The sequence below is a fragment of the Wyeomyia smithii genome, chromosome 3, assembly GCF_029784165.1.
Source record: "Wyeomyia smithii strain HCP4-BCI-WySm-NY-G18 chromosome 3, ASM2978416v1, whole genome shotgun sequence".
Classification (NCBI taxonomy): Eukaryota; Metazoa; Arthropoda; class Insecta; order Diptera; family Culicidae; genus Wyeomyia; species Wyeomyia smithii.
The window spans coordinates 166,611,325-166,634,417 of NC_073696.1; the positions used below are offsets into that span (position 1 = coordinate 166,611,325).

General features: G+C 39.7%; 1 protein-coding gene and 1 long non-coding RNA gene across 4 annotated transcripts in view; both read left to right on the forward strand.

Annotated features, from left to right (window-relative positions):
* The window catches only part of LOC129732477 (uncharacterized protein CG43427), a 219,100-nt gene that overhangs the window by 64,839 nt on the left and 131,168 nt on the right, over positions 1 to 23,093 (forward strand). The gene's annotated exons all lie outside the window — the stretch shown is intronic.
* LOC129732480 (uncharacterized) lies at positions 2 to 8,363 on the forward strand. The gene is made up of 3 exons (XR_008729269.1): positions 2 to 6,814; positions 6,875 to 6,967; positions 7,125 to 8,363. It is a non-coding gene; the product is annotated as an uncharacterized LOC129732480 (long non-coding RNA).

Sequence of the window (23,093 nt, forward strand, 5' to 3'; positions counted from 1 at the left end):
ACGATATAGGGGCCTATTACAGAGGACGAGGCAAGCGGTGAGTTACTCGTTTGATCATTTTTTGTATTACAGATTGTAGACTCTTCACAAAAGTTTGATCTTGGGATTTCGGATTCCAACAATCATCTCTCTTCCTTTTTTTAAATTAAATTCCAATATTATTTCATCGCATGTTAGAATTATTGTAATTCCTTAAATTTATACACTTAGTAATTCTCAAAATTGTTACAAAAGTTCACATCAATGGACAACGTAATTTCAGTTCCCTAACAACAATATACTGGTTTTTGAGTTACTCGATTGCTTCTACTTCCTATTAGCCCAAAAGAATTTATTTCTTCCGTGATTACGGCTTCTTCCTGTTTTGATTGTACTTCTTGCATTCATTACATTCCTTTTCATTTATGATTTCATCGCAAATTTTAGCAGGTTGTTCAAGATTAGAGAATGGGCTGCTGCAAGTTAACCGTTTAATATAATTGACATGTCTGTCATATTTATCACCAGTTTTCAAATTTTTAAAAGTGAGACGAGTTTTTTTTTTTTTTTAAGGGAGGATTTGTTAGTAGCTTAAGTATTTATGATAAATATTAGTAAATAATGAGTATGTGTGTCCAATCACAAATGGTGACTTCTCAACATTGTTAGAAATTTGTAATTTTAATTGTTAGGATTTGTTTGCTTTCGCAATTAGGACTTATCATGCGTAGGGATTTGAACCTACTTGTCAGAAAAGGGGAAGTAAACTTACAACTAACTTAATTGCTAACTTATTGGCTATAAAGAAAGCTTATCGTAGCAATTGAGGATTGCAACGATTTTTGTCAAAAATTGTTAATAATTTTATTTGACATAGCTTCTAATGGTTCAACACCAGTAAGTCTATGTAATTCGAGTGTACCAAACCAAGGAGGACGCTTCAAAATCATTTTCAGAATTTTATTCTGAATCCTTTGGAGCGTTTTCTTCCTTGTTGAACAGCAACTTGACCAGATCGGTACAGCATAAAGCATTGCTGGTCTAAAAATTTGTTTGTAAATCAAAAGTTTGTTCTTTAAACAAAGTTTAGAACTCCTGTTAATGAGAGGATATAAACATCTCGTATATATGATGCACTTGGCTTGTATACTCTCAATGTGCTCTTTGAAAATAGGTTTTTTATCATAAATTAGTCCCAAGTACTTAACCTTGTCGGACCAACTTAAAATAACCCCATTCATCTTGACAACGTGATTATTGTTTGGCTTGAGGAAAGAAGCCCTAGGCTATCATTTATAATTTGTCATTAAATCATTTATCATTAAATTATCATTTGAGTTTTAGAAGCATTGGGAGAGATTTTCCACTTTTGCAAGTAGGAAGAAAAAATATCTAAACTTTTCTGAAGTGATACGAGTTCAATTCTTCTTTATGACGATGTTCGGCTGTGGATGTGGGCGTTAATTTACTTCGTTTCAAGAAATTTTCAACTACTACCCAATCTCCAACATCAATCTTAGAATGTTTAGCTCTTCTTTTCTTACCTCCATACATTTTTCCTTTATCTTTAATAATTTGATCACTTTTTCATTATTATTAACCCTCTCCCGCTCACAACGTTTATCATTAAAATTTATAGCTTCACGAGAAAATTCAAGCTGAACATTTTGTAGACTAACCAAAATCACTGCCAACTGTAGTACTTTGAAGAAAATGCCTAGTGATGCTCTGAGGCAGTATATAAAAATTTATGGAACTATCGTAATCACAACAAACTATTTTATGTCAAGATATGATGATTATAATTCTTGGTGCTTTAGAGTCACCATGAGCGGGAAAGGGTTAAGAAAATCTGGTAACTTATCTCTCAAACTACGGCCGGATTAATTTCGCTGGAGTTTCTGGCGTGGTAGAAGTTTTTGGTAGGAGTTTCTGGCGTGGAGTGGTGTGGTGTGTTTCGATAAGCAAGTAAAAAATTATATAGTTCATTCTTCCAATCTCGACCGTGAGCAACACTTATTTTAACAGACTTTAATAGTGTTCAATTATAACGCTCAACTAAACCGTTTTGAAATGGAGCGTATGGTACACAATGTTCAAGTTCAACTCCAAATGAATTAAAAAATCCAATGAATTCTTTGGATCCGAATGGTGGTCCATTATTACATGCACGTTCCTTAGGAAACACAAATCGAGCAAAAATAATCTTTACTTCGAATATGGTTGATTTTATATTATAACATAAGTAATTTGGGTGAAAGTTTTAGGAAAACACCGTAGGGCTTATTAGCCCGAAAGAGCACCAGTAATTCAGGGGTTTTCCCCTAGACAAATTCCTGCTCACCTTCAATTATTCTCACCAAATAAATCCAAAGGCAGAACTTCCCGTACAACTTCAACAGGTCGTCTTCGAGAGGGCAGAACAAATCCAGGAATTCTCCTTAATTGCCAGCCGGGCAAACACTATAATTTTCACCAACAGTTAACTTTCTCTTTAACTCTTTATAAAAAAGCAACCAGACACTTTCGTTCCAGAAATACTAATGAGAGGCAATTTTTATTCCAATTTTGACAGTGTCGCCACTCTATATATTTACAGGCACTCTACTTTTATCTTAGCGATCAGTGTATTGCGATTTCAGAGAAAAATTAGAATTTTGCGCTCTAACTGACAACTGCAACTGACAACCGAAAATGACAATCTCAGACAGCACCGATATAAATGCGACTCAAGAACTTGTTTGTCAAAGCGTATGCACTCTTAATTTACTTCAATTGAAATTGAATAGCATTGACTTATAGCGAATTTCTTTATTCCACTATGTGCGGGCAAAACTGCCGAGGAATAATAAAACGTCATCGCCATTTAAGACGCAAGTAAGAAAGAGATGTCAGATAACTGTTTACGAATATAGCACGTGCGGAAGTGGGTTGAAGCTGACAAATTTTATAGTGCGCTTCGGGCAGCACGGCAGGACAAAACTGGGTCAAATTCGAGCGACTAAAGAAGGGTTTTGACAGCAGTTAGTGCGCTTCCGGGTCAAAACGAGGTGAGCTGGTGGAATAAAAAAATTCGCTATTAGTGCCGCCTTGATTTCTTGCCCTTGACTATGCAGCAGAGCCGCATTATGGTTTGCAATCAGAATGTTCTACGAAAAAAACTAGTTATAATCCATTATTTGATGTTGCTTAAACAGTATGCAATATAACATAGTTTTCACAAAAAATGACCTTCCGTGCTTCGACGAATTGAAGTTTCGGACTTCGTTAGTATTGTTATAGTTCGGCCATTTGGAGCTGTTTGCAAAATACTGTTTCGATATTTAATGGTCCCCATGGCGTTGCCTCCGCTCTAATTTCGAGGTCAACCAACTTGTCACGTAACTTTGGCGTTTGGCCCATGGCCAAAAAAAATAGTCTTATGAATACCACATTATTTTTTCACTGTTCACGGAACTAATATCACTAAAATTACCAGTTAACATCCTCTCCTTTTATGTTTAACATTTACTTCTAGCGAAAATCCGAAGCTTCTGAGCCCTACCGCTAAACGAAATTTGAAGGCCTAATTTCCCCATAACTTCTATTGGCTCCAGCATGAGAATTCCTTAGCTCCAGAAAGTCTTGTTTTGGAAATTTGTTTGCTTGGATAACATAAATGTTTTCCAGTACCGCAAAAGTGTACAGCGCATTGTTTCTATGTCTGTTTCTTGACTCTTCAAAAATAAGTTTTATTACTGTCATAACATGTAGCGTTATTACTTTCATAACATGTTAGACATAATTGTCCCACGACTGTTATTTTATATATCATGGCATTGTTGTGATAAATACATCAAATCGACAAAAGCATGCGAACTTTAACAAACCAGTAAAAATAGGCGAAATGGTGTCCATCGCTGATGGCAATAAATCGTGCATGCCTTTGATGATGAATATGATATTCTTTTCTCGATCAAGACAAACGAAAACCTAAAGCCTGTAGTACACTCTTTGTCTAATGGTCAAATATTTGACCTTCTGACATAATGGTCAAATATTTGACCTTCTGACATAATGGTCAAATTTATTTGACATCATGGTTGTTGTTTGCCCGTGTTTGCCCCATGTTAAAATTGGAGAGTGACAAACAATTATATTTGACCAAATTTTTATCTGTCAAAAAATGACAAATATTTGACGCTCGGTCAAAGAGTATAATACAGGCTTAAGAAAAAAATAAGAAGACTCTAATTAACTAATGAGGTGTAGAGAATAAAACTTATTCGGATATTTTTGTATTTCAATTACGAACATTTTACTATCCCCAGTTGAACGTGTATCGATTGCTATTCCTTACAGCTCTTTTTTACCAGTGTTTGAGATGTCTGACAGTTGCGGGTGTTGCTTCTTCTTTTTCTTGAAAATACCCTGCATTCTAATTTTTTTGTGAAAGGACAATAACCAGCGTTACTCTTTTTTCTATACTCATTTCGAATAAGGGCGTATGCCACTGTACTTCCCTTTTAAAATTGATAACATGTTTGAAAACTCTAAAATTTGATTTGAGTTCATAATACCATATTTAATTGAAATATCTTTAGACAATTGTTCATTAATTTTCTAGCAGGCAATGTGAATTCAGGGAAACCCCTGCAGTCTTCTTCCTCCTCCATGCTTGTGTTTGGGTTGGTTAGGTTCGCCCTGTCGGACGGTTGCCTGAGCGACACCAACCTAAGTCTCTCTGGCCTTTTGTATCCCGGTCTAATTTGCCCTCGATGAGCCATCACCGGCACGTTTCCAATTGTAATCTGAAAAGTGTTTTTAGAATAACGTTTCAAAAAATTAGCTTTGAGCCAACGCATATGATTGTGAGGGTTGTGGTTTTTGTACCACACCACATCACCCTCCATCAGTTCATCAATAGGATCGTTAGTGTATTTGATGCCTACATTAGTAGGATTGACTCCTACATTAGTAGGGTCTGATGGTTTTTCATCATGTGGTGACGACACGTGTCGTCTATAATGTTTTTTTGGATTGACCAAATCAATTAAGGTTTTTGGAGTATAATTAAAAATTCTCTCGGATGGGAAGCTACCATCTTTCGCCAAACATGTATTCCTACACGTAAATAAAAATAAGTCAATCTGATCCTCCCAATCCAAAACGTTGGTTTCTGGTTCCATTAGGAACTTTTTCAACACCTCTTTCACAGTTCTGACAAATCTTTCCGCCTGCCCATTACTAGAAGGGTTGTAGGGCGGGCTTTTAAGTACTTTTATCCCTTGCTGCTCTAAAAAGTTTACGAAACCATAAGAGTTGAGAGGAGGTCCGCCGTCAGAAGCTAAAACATCCGGTAAACCAAACCTAGCGAAAAGGGCTATAAGCTTTTTGAGGACTTTTCCTGTATCAGTTCCATTTTTCATGTATTCAATTTCAATCCATTTGGAGAAGCTGTCGACCATAAGCAAAAAGGTACGATGTTCAAAACGGAAAAAATCAATATGCACTCTACTGAAAGGTTTCGTGGTGGGAATCCATTTGTATTCACTATTTGCTTAGGTACTAGAGCCATGCTAGTACATACATCGCAGTTAGAAACAAAATTTTCTATGTCCGAATTAATATCAAACCAATAAACTGTTCGTCGTGCTAGCTGTTTCATTTTGACCATCCCTGCATGATTGGCATGTAAGAGTTTCAGAATCCTGTTTTGCATAATTTGCGGTATTATTACCCTGTCCTTATATAACAAACAATCATCAATGATTTCCAATTCATGTTGATTAGCAAAAACATCTGCAAGACGCTTGTCTAGTCTTTTTGGCCAACCATTTGTTATGTAAAAAATAATTTGTTGAAGAAAATTATCATGTTTTTTCATTTGACTTATCTGTAGGTGGTCTATTGGTGAAATTTTGGTAAAATTAATGCTTCTAACGAAATCTAACTCTCTTGGAACATTTTGTTCCAAAGGAAACCTTGAGCAGAAATCTGCATTTCCTATTTTTGCTGAAGGTCGATATCTAATCTCAAATTCATATATGGACATTTCCAAGATATACCTTTGTAATCTTGTTACATAAATAGAATCTTTACCCTTTTTGCTGAAAATTCCCACAAGAGGTTTATGATCTGTGAAAACTAGAAATTTCTGTCCATAAAGATATTTGTGAAACTTCTTTATGACTGAAACTAAGCCTAAAGCTTCTAAATGGATGATTGGATAATTCTTTTGAGCTGCGTTTAGGGAAAAGGATGCAAAAGTTATTGGTTTTTCAACCCCCTCAATTTCGTGAGCGATTACGCTTCCAAGGCCATAGCCCGACGACAACCACTATTGGTTTTTTAGGGTCATAAAACTCCAACAAGTTTGCTCTCATCAATGCTAGTTTGCTTTCCTCGAAAACTTTATCACAATTTCCATCCCACACAAATTTATTTTTTTTTTCAAGACTGTATAAATAATAAAGTTTCGAAGATAAATGTGGTATAAACTTGTTATTAAAGTTAATAAGACCTAGAAATGATTTTAATTCCGTGACATTTTTGGGAGCCTTCGCTTCTTTTATTGTGGACAATTTACTTGGGCACGGCAATAACCCCTTTTCACTTATTATGTGTCCCAAGTATGGTAACTCTGAAACTTGCATTTTTCCACATTTACCTTAATATTAGCTTCTGACAATTTTGTCAAAACTAGCTTCAATTTGTCAACACAATCTTGTAAGTTTTTTCCAGCAATCAATACATCATCTAAATAACAGTAAACGTTTTCTATATTTTGTAATATTTGGTCCATAACTTGCTGAAAAATGGAAGCGCTTGAGGACGCACCCTGTGGTAATCGATTGTAAGTAAATAACCCTTTGATTGTATTGATGACCATAAATTTTTTCGATTTCTCTGACAGCGAGAGCTGAGTGTAAGCCCCCACTAAATCGAGTGCGCAAAAAACTTTACAGTCAGCCAAACCGGCGAATAAATCCTGTGCAACAGGCAAAGGGTATGCATTAGGAATAATTGATTTATTTATGGAAACTTTACAATCTATCACTAGTCTTATATCACCGTTTTTCTTTATTACCACAACAACCGGCGACGCCCATTCGCTAGTTTTTATTGGAGTAATAACCTTCTCCTTTTCTAATTTGTTCAAATAGGTGAGAACTTTTTCTTTCAACCTATATGGAACGTTGTACGCCGTTTTAAAAATAGGCGCTTCTTCTTTGAGGACTAAATCTGCCTCAAATCCAACTATGGGAGAAGAAAAATCTTTCATAAATACATTAACATACGTTTGTTTTAAATTCTGTATTGAATTAGTAATCAACCCACTGTCTATATTTAAGTGTTATATTTAACAAACAGGCAACAAATAATAAAATTTAATGGAAAAAAGTCAAATCCCATTCAAGTTACTTCAGGTGTTCCCCAAGGCTCCCACTTAGGACCACTCCTTTTTATTTTGTACGTAAACGACATTTCCTTCATCCTCAAAAATATTAAAGTTCTAATATATGCCGACGACATGAAGCTGTTTTTGGAAATAAAAAGTCAAGAAGACATCAATGTATTTCAGAATGAAATCCACACATTTTACATCTGGTGTAAGAAAAGCCTACTTGAATTAAATGTAAAAAATGCAATGTAATATCCTTTAGCAGAAAACTAACAACGCCCAAAATTGTAATTGCATTAGGGGATCAGAATGTGAAGAAATGTGATAAAGTTAGGGATTTAGGAATAATCTTAGATTCTAAACTTAATTTCATCGACCACTACAACACTATCATACACAAGGCAAACAACATGTTAGGGTTCATCAAACGCTTCTGCTACAATTTTCAAGACCCGTACACTATCAAAACTTTGTATATTGCCTATGTGAGTTCAATACTGGAATACTGTAGCATTGTGTGGTCTCCTCGTCCTGGCGTACATGAAGAAAGAATAGAATCAGTACAAAAGCAATTTCTACTATATGCTCTTCGTAAGCTAGGTTGGACCGCACATCGTCTTCCGTCATATGAAGCACGCTGCATGTTGATTGACATTCAAACATTAAAAGAACGGCGAGAGTACGCGATGGCTTCATTTGTAAACGATATCGTTTCGCAGAACGTTGACTCAGCAGTACTACTTTCTAAATTGAACTTTTATGCACCCATTCGACACCGTAGTTTATTTGCTCTTAACCATCATCGTACGGAATACACAAAAAATGGACCAATAAATAGTATGATGAATTCTTATAATCAACACTGCGAAGCCATTGACTTTTCGATGTCCCGGTATAAACTAAAACAGTATTTCAAGTCCTTGAGGCTGAGGACACAAAATTAATTTGTTTTATGTTCGTGTATAGTTTAGAAATTATTGTAACCAGTCTACATATATGATTGACGAAATAAATAAATAAATATATTATTTACCTTTACTGTACCTGCAAAATAACTTCTCCGAAAAATATGTCTAAGGCATCGCGCCCAAAAGCGGAATAAAATCATGATCACAATCTAAAACAATTAATGTCAGATAAGCCTGTTTACCTGTAAAGGATACTAAAATGTTAGTTTCCCCTGCTATTCTGAGGTTATCTCCGTTAACTAATGCTAGCTTTTTTTCAGAAACATTTAGAGGAATATCGAAATAAGAACTGTATGAGTATTTACTCATCACAGTTACTGACGACCTACAATCTATCTCCATTTGGAGGTTTTTCCCTCTCATAATGACATTAATAATACACGGATTGTTAATTTTATTTATAGAAGATACAAGCATGCAAATAATTCACCTTTGTCGCTGTTGTCGTCGTCCGTCGTCTTCAATTCTCTGAATATCTCTTCCAAATTCTTGCTTTGTCCAGGCTTTTCGTATGAATCTACAAATTTCACTGAACCTCTCAACAGGTTTTTTAGCTTAAAGAATTTTTTTCTTATATGGCCACTCACTCCGCAAAAATTTCAAATAATGTTTGGGTTAACCTTTTTATCCAGTTGCTGTCCCTTGTGCCATTCGGCCGGTTTTATATTAATTCCCTTGTAATAACTATTTCGTTCACCATTATTGTATACGCGGGCTTATAACCTAATCTAGATCGCACTGGACCTTTGGAAGGACCTGGGTAGCCACTCTGTGGATTTGTGTTAGATATATCAAATGTTTTCTGAATTTTCTGCAAGTTGGGGCTATTTGAGTTTGAATTCATTTGTGAAAATATTTCCGTATTGTTTCCTATTCCTAAAGATTTTGCATTGGAGCGAGCCATTTCCCACGTCAGTATGATCTTTTCCGTATCCTCCGCGCTTAAATTTTAATCTTCATTTAAAAGTTTTTGCTGGAGACCTGAATCCTTAATTCCTGAGATTATTCTATCCCTGATTGCCTGAACTTTGAATGTGCCGAAGGCGCAAAACTCGGCTTACTTAAGGCGCTGCACTAAACCCGAGGGAGTCGTGTCAAATCGCGATTTCAATTTTCGAATCATGTCATGGGTATTTCGTTTAAATTCCCTCTGGGATATTGAAGCTTCAGCTCCGCGTATACTAACGGTCCACTCAGCGTAATAAAATGTGCCTTTTTTAATTCTTCCGACACATTGTTTGCCATAAACCCATATCCTAAACGATCGACCCAGTCAGAAAAGGAGCTACCTCTCCGATACGGTTCTATAAGGAGGCCATGCTCATTTGAGTCATGTCTTATAATTTATATGTGAAAAAAGGGACAAGAGAAAAATTGATATTAGTCCCAAAATATCTCCCAAAATGTATATATTTCAGAAACATTTATTTTTTTTCGAAATTTCGCGAAATTTAGAGACCAATTTCGTTTCGTCTCGAGAACTCTAAATCCACCTTGATTTCGTTTCGACTAATTTGGCGAAACCGAAATTAAGGGTTAATTTCGTTTAGACACCAAAAAAGGCAGTTTCGCAATATATATATATATATATATATATATATATATATATATATATATATATATATATATATATATATATATATATATATATATATATATATATATATATATATATATATATATATATATATATATATATATATATATATATATATATATATATATATATATATATATATATATATATATATATATATATATATATATATATATATATATATATATATATATATATATATATATATATATATATATATATATACTGCGAAACTGCCTTTTTTGGTGTCTAAACGAAATTAACCCTTAATTTCGGTTTCGCCAAATTAGTATATATATATATATATATATATATATATATATATATATATATATATATATATATATATATATATATATATATATATATATATATATATATATATAAATAAATATATATATATATATATATATATATATATATATATATATATTTTTTTTTTTTTGTTTCAGGTGAAGGGGAAATTTGCATCCAAACCCCTGAGGTGACCAACCTCAGGGAGTGCGGGGTTGGTTTGAATCAGTGACCGGACCCACTAAAACCCCTTCAGTCTCCAGCCCATAATACTCCCCGGGACCACCGCTAGGTATATATATATATATATATACTGCGAAACTGCCTTTTTTGGTGTCTAAACGAAATTAACCCTTAATTTCGGTTTCGCCAAATTAGTATATATATATATATATATATATATATATATATATATATATATATATATATATATATATATATATATATATATATATATATATATATATATATATATATATATATATATATATATATATATATATATATATAAATATATATATATATATATATATATATATATATATATATATATATATATATATATATATATATATATATATATATATTTTTTTTTTTTTTTTTTTGTTTCAGGTGAAGGGGAAATTTGCATCCAAACCCCTGAGGTGACCAACCTCAGGGAGTGCGGGGTTGGTTTGAATCAGTGACCGGACCCACTAAAACCCCTTCAGTCTCCAGCCCATAATACTCCCCGGGACCACCGCTAGGTATTGCTTCGGGGAGCGGCTTTTGTGCTCTGTGCACCCTCTTGGTTCTTTAGGTCTTTTTGCTAACTTAGCTAACTAACCTGGAGACTGGCCGTTAGCTAACACTGGCGTGTCGGTGGTCAACCTGTCGCCTGTTTTGCAATTCTAAAACTATTTGAGAGGCGGCTGTACAAACCGCCCTCCAAATGTTTGGGTCTTTACACATCCTCCGAACTAGGTTGTCCGGAGTGGTGTCTGGCCCGCTCACTATCATCATGTCGCTCCGCGCATGCACAAAACGAGGGCACACGAAAAAGACATGCTCAGCAGTCTCTTCCGCTTCCGCGCACTCGGGACACATGGGGGACCCCGCATGCCCGAATCTGTGTAGATACTGCCTAAAGCAACCATGGCCTGACAGAATCTGTGTCAGATGGAAGTTCACTTCTCCATGGCGCCTCCCGACCCATCCGGATACATCCGGAATAAGTCGATGCGTCCATCTACCCTTCACGGAATTGGACCACTCCTGCTGCCATCTGATCATCGAGAATGATCTTCTGGTACCTCGTATGCCCCTTGTGTCACGTTGATCGAAGCATTCTACGTCCTCCTTAATGGCTATGCTGATAGGCATCATGCCGGACAGGACGCAGATTGCGTCGTATGACACAGTTCGATACGCGCTCGCAACCCTCAGGCACATGAGCCTGTAGGTACTTTCCAACTTACCCCGATGTTTACTAGTACCTAGTGCTTTGGACCACACTGGCCCGCCGTATCTCAGTATGGACGAAGTCACGCTAGCTAGAAGTTTCCGCTTGCTGCCGTACACTGCTGAGCTATTGGACATCATGCGAGATAATGCTGCAATAGCCATTGAAGCCCTCTTACAGGCATATTCGACATGGCTCCCGAAGGCGAGCTTGTCATCGATCATCACCCCCAGCAGCTTCAAGGAGCGCTTAGAGGCGATGGTGCAATTCCCGACACTGATCAACGCCTGTTGCTTCGACTTGCGGTTATTGACAACTGAAATCTCCGTCTTATGATGCGCAAGCTCCAGTTTTTTGGAGCGCATCCAGTCCTCGACGACGCTTATAGAGTGCGAAGCCGTCAACTCAACCTCCTCGATCGACTCGCCGTAGACCTCAAGTGTGATGTCGTCCGCAAACCCAACGATCACAACCCCTTGGGGGAGCTTTAGTTTCAGCACTTCATCGTACATGATATTCCACAGTACCGGGCCCAGGATGGAACCTTGTGGAACCCCTGCGGTAATTGGGACACATTTTTGACCCTCGTCTGCTGTAAACTAGCACACGATTCTGGAAATAATTTTCCAGAATCCTGTACAAAGACACCGGAATTACTAGTTTCCGAAGCGAGTGGGCTATGGAATCCCAGCTAACACTATTGAACGCATTTTTCACGTCCAACGTGACGATTGCGCAATAGCGAATGCCCCATCTTTTACGCTGGAGTGCTACCTCTGCTGTTTTGGTGACGGACAGAATAGCATCCACCGTAGACTTGCCTTTTCGGAAGCCGAACTGGTTACTCGACAGACCGTTTGCACTTTCGGTGTACCTAACCAGTCTATTGAGAATAACCTTCTCGAGCACCTTACCCGCCGTATCGAGCAGACATATCGGTCTGTATGCCGACGGGTCACCAGGTGGTTTCCCTGTCTTCGGCAATAAGACCAGCTTCTGTCGCTTCCATCTCTCTGGGAATGTACAGTCATCCAGGCACTTCTGCATGACTTCCCGGAATAGTCTGGGGGCCTCTTTGATGGCCTTCTTCACAGCCAGATTCGGAATCCCATCCAATCCCGGTGCCTTGCTCACCTTCAGGGAGTTGGCGATCGCGATGAGTTCCTCATTCGTAACCGTTTCCGCCTCCTCTGCCTCGGCACGGCTAACGCCGTCACTCATTAATTGGGTGTTCGGCAGGTTGGCCGACCACCTCTGGTCTGAGTTTGAGATACTGGAACGTCGGTGAAGTGACTCGCCAGCCGGAGGCCAAGGATTTGGCTCGTGGCGTGGAAAGAGTCCCTCTATGATCCGCTCAAGCATCGCTGGTGATTTTTCTGCGGGCGCCATCGCACCCTTAGTCTTGGCCATCACCATCCTATAGGCGTTACCCCACGGGTTAGTGTTGGCACTAGCGCACAGTCTTTCGAAGCACGCACGTTTACTAGCTTTTATTGCTCTCTTAAGCGCCGCTTTTGCGGAACTGAATGCCCCTCGACGATCTTCCCTTTCTTCGACGGTTCGCGCGCGTTGAATCCTTCTTCTCGCTTGAAGACACGCTCTGCGGAGGTCCGCTATCGCGTCGGTCCACCAGTAGACTGGTGGCCTTCCATGCCTAGGCTGGCGGTTCCTAGGCATAGTGGCGTCGCACGCCCGCGAAAGTAATGCAACAAGTTGATCAGCGCTCAGGTTACGAGTTCTGCTCGCCTCGTGTTCTAGTCTAATTGCTTCCGCAAATACCTCTTCGTTGAAGTGTGATATCCTCCAACCGCGAGGAGCTGGAGTGTTAATTCTACTCGCCACATGCGGTCTCGTTTTACAGTCTACGCTATAACAGACCGCCAGGTGGTCGCTATGAGTGTAGCCATCGTCTACCCTCCAGTTCGTGATCAATCCTGGACTACAGAATGTCACATCGATGATCGACTCCACGCCGTTTCTACTGAAGGTGCTCTTCAAGCCGACGTTGGCCAGATCTATGTTGAGCTTCGCCAAAGCCTCCAACAAGATCCGGCCTCTCTGGTTTGTGCGTCGACTTCCCCACTCAGTTGCCCATGCGTTGAAGTCGCCCGCCACTACCAACGGTGACAGACCGATCAGCTCCACGGTGGCTCGGTCGATCATCCTTGCGAACTGCTCGGTAGACCAACGAGGCGGAGCATAGCAGCTGCAGTAGTACACTCCGTTCACCTTGGCAACCGCGTATCCTTCGTTTGAAGTTGACACTATCTCTTGAACCGGGAACCTGCTCGTCGTCCATATTGCCGCCACACCGGACCCGTCCGAAATCCAGTTACCGTTTCCGGAAGGAATTCGGTAGGGGTCCGAGATTATGGCGATGTCCGACAACGACTCAGTGACTGCTTGGTATAGCAGTTGCTGAGCCGCGAAGCAGTGGTTCAAATTTAGCTGTGTCACTCTCGCGCCCGTGGCTTGCTAGTCGGCTTACCGGCCGTGCACCTCGGGCCTCCCATTATGTCCTTTGCGTCACGCTTCCCGGCGCACGCCAAGCACTTCGGGGGCTCTCCGCAGTCTTTGCTTTTGTGGCCTGCAGCACCGCACCGCCTACATAAGGAGCTCCTGTCAGGCCCCTTGCAGCTAAAGGACTTGTGTCCTTGCTCGAAGCATCGAAAGCAGACCTCCGGCGGCTGGTAGATGCTGAGTGGGCACATTGACCAGCCCACTTTGAGCCTCGCTACCTTTAGCGCCTGGTTTGCGTCTACTGACGGAAGCCTGACAGTGGCGGTCTGGGTTCCTACTGGGCCTTTGCGCAGTCGAACTGCCTCTGGTGCCACAACCACTTCGCACTGCTCCTTGAGGGCATCCACGACTTCGCATGCCTCGGTGACTTCGTCCAGGTATTTAAGTTGTAGAGTTACCTGCGACGTGAGTGCCCGAACCTGCACTCTATCTCCAAGCGCCTCTTGGGCCAATGCCCGATAGGCTGGGCCCTTGTTTCTGGCTTCCTTGCGGAGCTCGACGATCATTTCTCCCTTGCGGGATCGGCGGATGCTACGCACATCTGCCCCCAGATCTTTGAGCTTCGCATCGCCTCTCATTGCCTTGAGGACTTCCGAGTACTTTGACTCTTCTGTCTTAAGGATGAGTGCGTCGCCCTTATTTTTAACTTTCTTCGTCGCAGGATTTGTAACCGGGTGCGGTTTTTTGGCCACCACTTTTTGGTTCCTACTCCTTCCCGGAACCGTTACCCACGGGTTACCGGGAGCCTTCTGCTCCTTGGCAGCCACCGTGGGCGTTGCTTGCGCCACTCCTACACCGGTCTGAGGGCTGTTTGCGATTAAACGCTTCTTGGTGCCCCCGGGGGCCGTCTCTCCCGGGGACTGTCGCGTTCGTTTGGCAGCTGGTCCTGCCGCGAAAACCGCCGCAAACGTGCTGGCGTCCGTTTGGACCGTTTTCGTCGCCAGCTCGGTCACCTTCGTCTCCTCTTTCTCCGCAGCCGCAGCTTTCATTTCGAGCTCGGCATGCTCCTTTTTCGCAGCATCGACGGAGGACCGAAGCATGTAGAGGGCCTGCTTCAAGTACTTCGTTGTATTGCTGCGACTTTACGCAAACTCGATTATAGCATCGAGCTGCTCAGACAGGGCCACTACCCTCGATAGCGTGTCCCGCTGTCTTCCGACCGCCTTTAATAGCTGTGGACCAGCCACCGCGATGTCTTGCGTAGATCCGGTAGGCGTACTGCCTTTACCGTCTTCGCAGGCGACCTTCACGGCATCCGTCTCCACTTTTCTAGGCGGAGACCGCTGGATGCCACCTCGCGCAAATGGGTTTTCCAACCCATCTGCCCCCATCTCCAGAGTTTTGTTTTGCTGCATTTTTGTTTATTGGGTCCCCCTACCAGCCGCTATCCTTATCCATAATGGAGTAGTCGCCTAAATGGTCCCAAGGTAGTCTATGCCGGAGCAGTGAGGCCATGGCTAGGGGCGGCTGCCATAGCGCCTCATGGGCAACTATGACACCCCCGACCGGCGCAAGTCAGGAAAAGACATCTGATCCTACTCCTGCCGGGTTCCCACCAGGCAATGGACTCGGAACGTACTGGAAAGCCTGCCAGGTTTTACGGGACGGAGATCCCTGCACCGGTTGTACTCTCGCCGTTTCAAGCCGTTATCACACGACATTACTAAGGGAGCTCGGCGCAGGTGCCAGCCCAAAATCATGGTACGAAAACGAAATCCGACTCTTATCCTATAGTGATGCGACCAGTTGCCGTAATTGGGAACATTACTGGCATCAGTCCCAATGGGCGGTATAGTGCATTTGGGTGGTGGGAGCGGCACTACTCGCTCCGTCGGAGCTGCTTCCGGCCAGTGTGGCTTTTGCGAGAATTCAGCGGCCCAGTGCCTGAATCTCGCCACGACCTAGGCTAGCTCCCGCTGATGGTCCGGGACTGCTTGCTAGCAGTGAGCACTTCCGTGGCCTTCGGTAATCGCCAATTACCAACCCGTGGTGGCATACAGCTCTGCCATATATATATATATATATATATATATATATATATATATATATATATATATATATATATATATATATATATATATATATATACATACATGGCAAATTAAGCAATATCAGGGGAAATTTTTTAATTGAGACGCGATTATTTATTTAAGGTGCTCTTTAGTGCTCATAGTAGCAGGCTAATACGGAACCACTAATGCTTGGTTCCATATCAGATAAAATCCTTGTTTTACTTGAATTTCAGAGTTGCGAATATAAAAATCTCACAGTGCACAGTGCACAGTCCAAACTCGTAAAAACCATAATCGTTTTAGATTTGACCGTTAAAAATTGATTTTATGTACTCAATACAGGGTGGGCACCCAACCGGGAAAACCTGGAAAAAAACAGGAATTGTTCGAAACCGGGAAAACACCGGGAATTTCACTGAATATAGCCAAGAATACACAAAACTATCGAGTAAGGCCTGTACTAAAAAACGCACCAGACAAAAGTGTTCGCCAAAACCTGATTTGAAGTTGGATTTTTTTGAAATTATCAGGAATTTAACTAACTCATGAATTGTGTTCCGGCATAATTACTTTAATCAACTTCCTTTTCATCGAAAGCCCGCACCTTTTCCTTAAGACCTCTCATAACATTTTGCGCAATAGTGGAGTCGACCTTTTTAGTTACTTTCAACCATTCTTACTTCAACTCCAACTCGGACCATTTTTAAATTTGGCCTTCATTATGGCCCAAATTTTTCCCATCGGACGAATCTCTGGTGAATTTGGGGGGTTTTTACAAAAAACAAAGTTATTGTCTCTGTACCAATCCAAAGACGATCGCTCGTAATGGCTTGACGCCAGGTCCGGCCAAAACGAAGCCCATCTCGTATCATACTTTGTTGAACGAACTGGACTCCTTAAACGATTTTACCACCCGAGACACATGTGTAGACACATGTGTAATTACTGTATGTGTAATTCTCAGTTGTCTTCCAATCCATGTCATGGTCGCAGTCAGATTTTCTATGACGGTGTTCAGAATTCTCTGGCGATTTTCTTGTTTCGATGACATCTCAACCAATTGTTATGAAATTTTGCACATGTAAATAATACACTCCAAACTAGTTATACCCAGTTTTTTTTCTCATTTTTTACCCACGGACAAAGAAGTTACACACGGACAAAAATGGTGCATTTTTTTTTCGAGTACAGGCCTTATGCATTGGATGAAGACATTTCATACCGCCGTAGCGAGAAGTGCCTTGATACTTTTTGGAGAGATCTGATAGCCGGTTCAGGTAAGAACCTGCCTAACTTGACCATGTTTGTTAGGAAGACTTGGATTCTGTCACATGGCAATGCCACGTTGGAGTGCCTAGTATAGTAGTAAATTTGGAATAGGACGGCCTTGTAGCGCAGCGCTTGGTGTACGATACAGTAAAGAACAGATATGTTACGGATGTGATTTTTTAGACATCTGCACACGCAAAAGTTCAAGCTTACATCAACCGATGAGTCCTCTCAAAACGCACATTAAATGCTCTGGCTTTGCAGATCTGATGTGTCGAAGGGATAACGCAACATTTGAGTAATGATTACATTGACAGAGATCGAAATCAGAATATGTATAATACACACAAAATCGTGGTGTTTCGGTAGACTTTGGTTTTGGGCAAACGATCAGTTTTGGGGCGCTCAAAAAAAAAACCGCTGGTTACGTTCGCGAGTCGGTGCATATCAAAAGCTCGTGCATCCCCAATCACCGTCAGCAACCGGAACAGCCAATAGCGACCCTTGTTGCAACAGAATTTACTGACGCTGGTACCAGTAACGTAGAACCGAATGCATATGAATAAAACCAGAGTCGTCGTTAAATTAGGGATACCATCCGTCCTGATTTGAGTGCGTCTTGAGCTGCCCGACAGATCAGACGTATTTTCGGTTGCCTATAGTTTGACTGCCTATAGCTTCAAAGTTTGTGTTTTGTCAGTGTGTCTTTTAAAGATTACCTGGAAGTTAACTTACATCAGTCTTTCTTTTCTCAAGACTACCTATTTCTTTCTTTCTCAATACTTGAAATTTGATATTATTTTGTGAACTTTTTTCGTATCACCTGAAATGGCAGGACGAAAAAAGAAACCACGCACCGCTACGGGGAGGAAAAGAGAGGCATCTCTTTCTGAAACTAGCTTATGCAGTGAAAATTTATATGATATTCTGCCTGAGCAAGAAGCTGGCGAAATTGAAATGTTCGAAAGTAAAACTATTCAAAGTGAAATTTCTGTAAAAAAGGAGAAAGTTCCACCTATTGTGGTAACTATTGCTTCTGAATTTAATATTTTTAAAAGAGAACTTTCTACGTTTCTCTCCGACGTCAAAGTTACTTATCGAATTGGCCGAAGAGGCGAATGCCGTTTACTGGCCCAAACATTGAAAGATTGGAATCGTCTTTTTCAGTATTTAACTGAAAAGATGTATAAATTTTTTACATATGATACGAAGAGCGCCAAGCCGTTCAAGGTCGTATTGAAAGGTCTCACCAACGATCAAACCGTTGATGAGATCAAAATTACTTTGACAGAATTACTTGGTATAGCCCCTACCCAAGTTATTCTGATGAAACAAAAATCACGAGGCGAAAACAGTCAGCGAACTGGAATTTCCCTTGTAAATTATTTAATTCATTCTAACCGCAGTGAGGGTAATAACTTAAATTTTTTTGAAAAAGCACATGCTTTATATAACGTGCGTGTAAAATGGGAATTATATCGAAAGTTTGGCGGAGGTGAAAAGTATATCACCCAATGCCGTGTTTGCCAACGTTATGGTCATGGTTCAAAGTTTTGTAACATGGACCAAAAATGCCTCATTTGTGGAGACTCTTCTCACAAAAAGGACACATGTCCTGTGAAAGCGAGTAAAAATTTTCGCTGCGCGAATTGTAACGGCAACCTTCTCACAAAAAGGACACATGTCCTGTGAAAGAGAGTAAAAATTTTCGCTGCGCGGATTGTAACGGCAACCATATGTCGAATTTTTATCAATGCCCAGCCCGTTTAGCAATTGTTAAGGCAAGGCAAGGTAAACAAAATTCAAAACAAAATTCTCCAAGCGTACCAGTGACGCATAGTTTACCTACTCCTTTGCATACCCGTTTCACATATGCACAGGTTACAGGTAGTTCGAACATTCTACCGCCTAATGTTGGTAGTTCGAAAATGACCGCTAATATGGGTAAGCAAAACACGCTAGAAAATAATTATACACCTATTGCCCCAGCTAATATTGCTACCGAAAATATTTTTTCTAATGTCAACTGCCTGGGGCCTATTACGGCAGGTAGACTTTCTTTTCTACAACAAGCAATGTTCGATCTTATGAACGCCATGTTGCAGGCAAAATCAATGTTTGAAGCCATCCAAATAGGTACAAATTTTACAATTAAACCAATCAAAATTTTGAATTGGAATGCTCGCTCATTGAAGGCCAATGAGAATGAGCTTTTTAATTTTTTAACAGTAAATAATGTGCATATTGCAATTATTACTGAAACATTTTTAAAACCTAACATTAAATTAAAATATGATCCCAATTACGTGGTTCATAGATATGATAGGATTCAGGGTTCCGGCGGTGGAGTTGCAATTGTTATTCATCGCCGAATCAAACATCGTGCTCTTCCCCATCTCGAGACGAAAGTTATTGAAACTTTGGGAATTGAAGTTCAAACGGAACTTGGGATTTTATTTATTGCCGCAGCATATTTACCATTTCAATGCACACGCGAGCACAAAAATTATTTTAAAGGTGATTTACAAAAACTCACAAAAAAATTCGAAATTTTTTATAATCGGCGATTTTAACGCTAAACATCGTTCATGGAATAATTCTCAAAGTAATTCCAATGGAAAAATTTTATTCAATGATTGTTCTTCAGGATACTATTCTATTTTGACTCCAAATAGTCCTACATGCTTTTCTTCTATAAGAAACCCATCAACAATTGATTTGGTGCTAACAGATCAAAGTCATGTATGTAGTGATTTGATCACACATGCTGACTTTGATTCTGATCATCTTCCAATAACTTTTTCTTTATCACATGAATCAGTTTTAAACCCTATTAGCTCTGTTTTTAATTATAACAAGGCTAATTGGGAAAGATACAAAACTCATATTGAGAGAAATTTCAATAATGAGCTTGATTTGCAAAACGAAGTGAATATTGATTCCGCTTTGGAAGCATTAAAATGTGCAATTGTTGATGCCAAGAATTATTCTGTTCCAAAGGCTCAAGTGAAAGTTGATTCACCAATAATTGACGAAAATCTTCAACTTCTAATTCGTTTGAAAAATGTCCGCAGACGTCAATATCAACGTTCTCGTGACCCTGTTTTTAAAACTATTTATAAAGATTTACAGAAAGAGATTAAACATAGATTTACTCTTCTGAGAAATCAAAATTTTGAAACTAAAGTTGAAAAATTGAAACCATATTCAAAACCTTTTTGGAAGCTGTCGAAGATTCTTAAGAAACCTTCAAAGCCTATTCCAGTTTTAAAAGATTGTGAACGTTTTCTTGTATCCAATGAACAAAAGGCTCAAAGACTTGCTCAGCAGTTTGAGAGTGTTCATAACTCAAATTTGAATTTTGTGAGTCCAATTGAAAATGAAGTCACACGCCAATTTGATTTAATTTCTTCCCAGAATTTTTTACCTGCAGGAATAATTGAAACTAACTTGAATGAGATTAAATCAATTATTAAAAATTACAAAAATATGAAAGCACCTGGAGACAATGGAATCTTTAATATATTAATCAAACATCTCCCTGAGAGCACAATGGAATTTTTAGTGAAAATTTTCAATTGCTGCTTCAAAATTGCATATTTTCCCAAATTATGGAAAAATGCAAAAATTACACCAATTTTAAAACCGGACAAGAACCCAGCTGAAGTTTCCAGTTATCGACCAATCAGTTTGATTTCTTCAATAAGTAAACTGTTTGAGAGAATTATTCTTAACAGAATGATGTCACACATTAACGAAAATTCAATTTTTGCAGATGAACAGTTTGGATTTCGCCACGGGCATTCCACTACTCATCAATTGCTCAGAGTTACTAATATGATACGAGCTAACAAATCTGAAGGTTATTCCACTGGAGCTTCTCTTTTAGACACAGAAAAAGCATTCGACAGTGTTTGGCATAAAGGTTTGATTGCGAAATTGCAAACTTTTAATTTTCCATTTTTCCTAATCAAAATTTTAAAAAATTATCTTACTGATCGAACTCTGCAGGTTGTCTATCAGAATTCAAAATCTGATAGATTTCCTGTCAGAGCAGGTGTGCCTCAAAGTTCAGTCTTGGGTCCAGTCCTGTACAATATATTCACTTCAGATCTTCCTGATTTGCCTCCAGGATGCACAAAGTCATTGTTCTGCGATGACACAAGCATTTCCGTAAAAGGAAAAAGTCTTCGTGTCATATGCAGTCGATTGCAGAAAAGTTTAGATATTTTTTCTTCCTACTTGCAAAAGTGGAAAATCTCTCGCAATGCTTCTAAAACTCAAATGATAATTTTTCCGCATAAGCCTAGGGCTTCTTTCCTCAAGCCAAACAATAATCACGTTGTCAAGATGAATGGGGTTATTTTACGTTGGTCTGACAAGGTTAAGTACTTGGGACTAATTTATGATAAAAAACTTATTTTCAAAGAGCACATTTAGAGTATACAAGCCAAGTGCATCAAATATACGAGATGTTTATATCCTCTCATTAACAGGAATTCTAAACTTTGTTTAAAGAACAAACTTTTGATTTACAAACAAATTTTTAGACCAGCAATGCTTTATGCTGTACCGATCTGGTCAAGTTGTTGTTCAACAAGGAAAAAAACGCTCCAAAGGATTCAGAATAAAATTCTAAAAATGATTTTGAAGCGTCCTCCTTGGTTTGGTACACTCGAATTACATACACTTACTGGTGTTGAACCATTAGAAACTATTAGTAAAGCGGGCAATGTATGCAGTTTGCGAGGATGCGAAAATGAACGGGAATAGAAGGTGTGACTTTTAGGCTTAGAAAAAATTTTCCCTCGTCCAGACGGGACTCGAACCCGCAATCTCCGTTGTCTCCGGCAAGGTGTTTTGGCCAATTAAACTACTGGGAAAGGTATAAATAGTTCTAAACCAAAGTCGAATCACCCTCTACTATTGTGTTCCCGTATCTCAGCACGCCAACGATGAACTGCACACACTGCCCGGTGGGAGTTTATTTTTTTATAACTGAGAGAGTGATCTCTTCACGCACACAGTGTATAATGACTTATTATATCTCTAGCGGCGCAAGCGATGAGACACCTCAGTCGGTGGCTAGACTCCGAACGCGTATCACGGAAGAGCTCCGTTGGCTAGATTTACTTTACGAACCAATTTCTTTTTTTTTAGTCATATGACTTACATTTTAAGTTTTAGTAAAGCGGGCAATGTACGCAGTTTGCGAGGATGCGAAAATGAACGGGAATAGAAGGTGTGACTTTTAAGCTTAGAAAAATTTTCCCTCGTCCAGACGGGACTCGAACCCGCAATCTCCGTTGTCTCCGGCAAGGTGTTTTGGCCAATTAAACTACTGGGAAAGGTATAAATAGTTCTAAACCAAAGTCGAATCACCCTCTACTATTGTGTTCCCGTATCTCAGCACGCCAACGATGAACTGCACACACTGCCCGGTGGGAGTTTATTTTTTTATAACTGAGAGAGTGATCTCTTCACGCACACAGTGTATAATGACTTATTATATCTCTAGCGGCGCAAGCGATGAGACACCTCAGTCGGTGGCTAGACTCCGAACGCGTATCACGGAAGAGCTCCGTTGGCTAGATTTACTTTACGAACCAATTTCTTTTTTTTTTAGTCA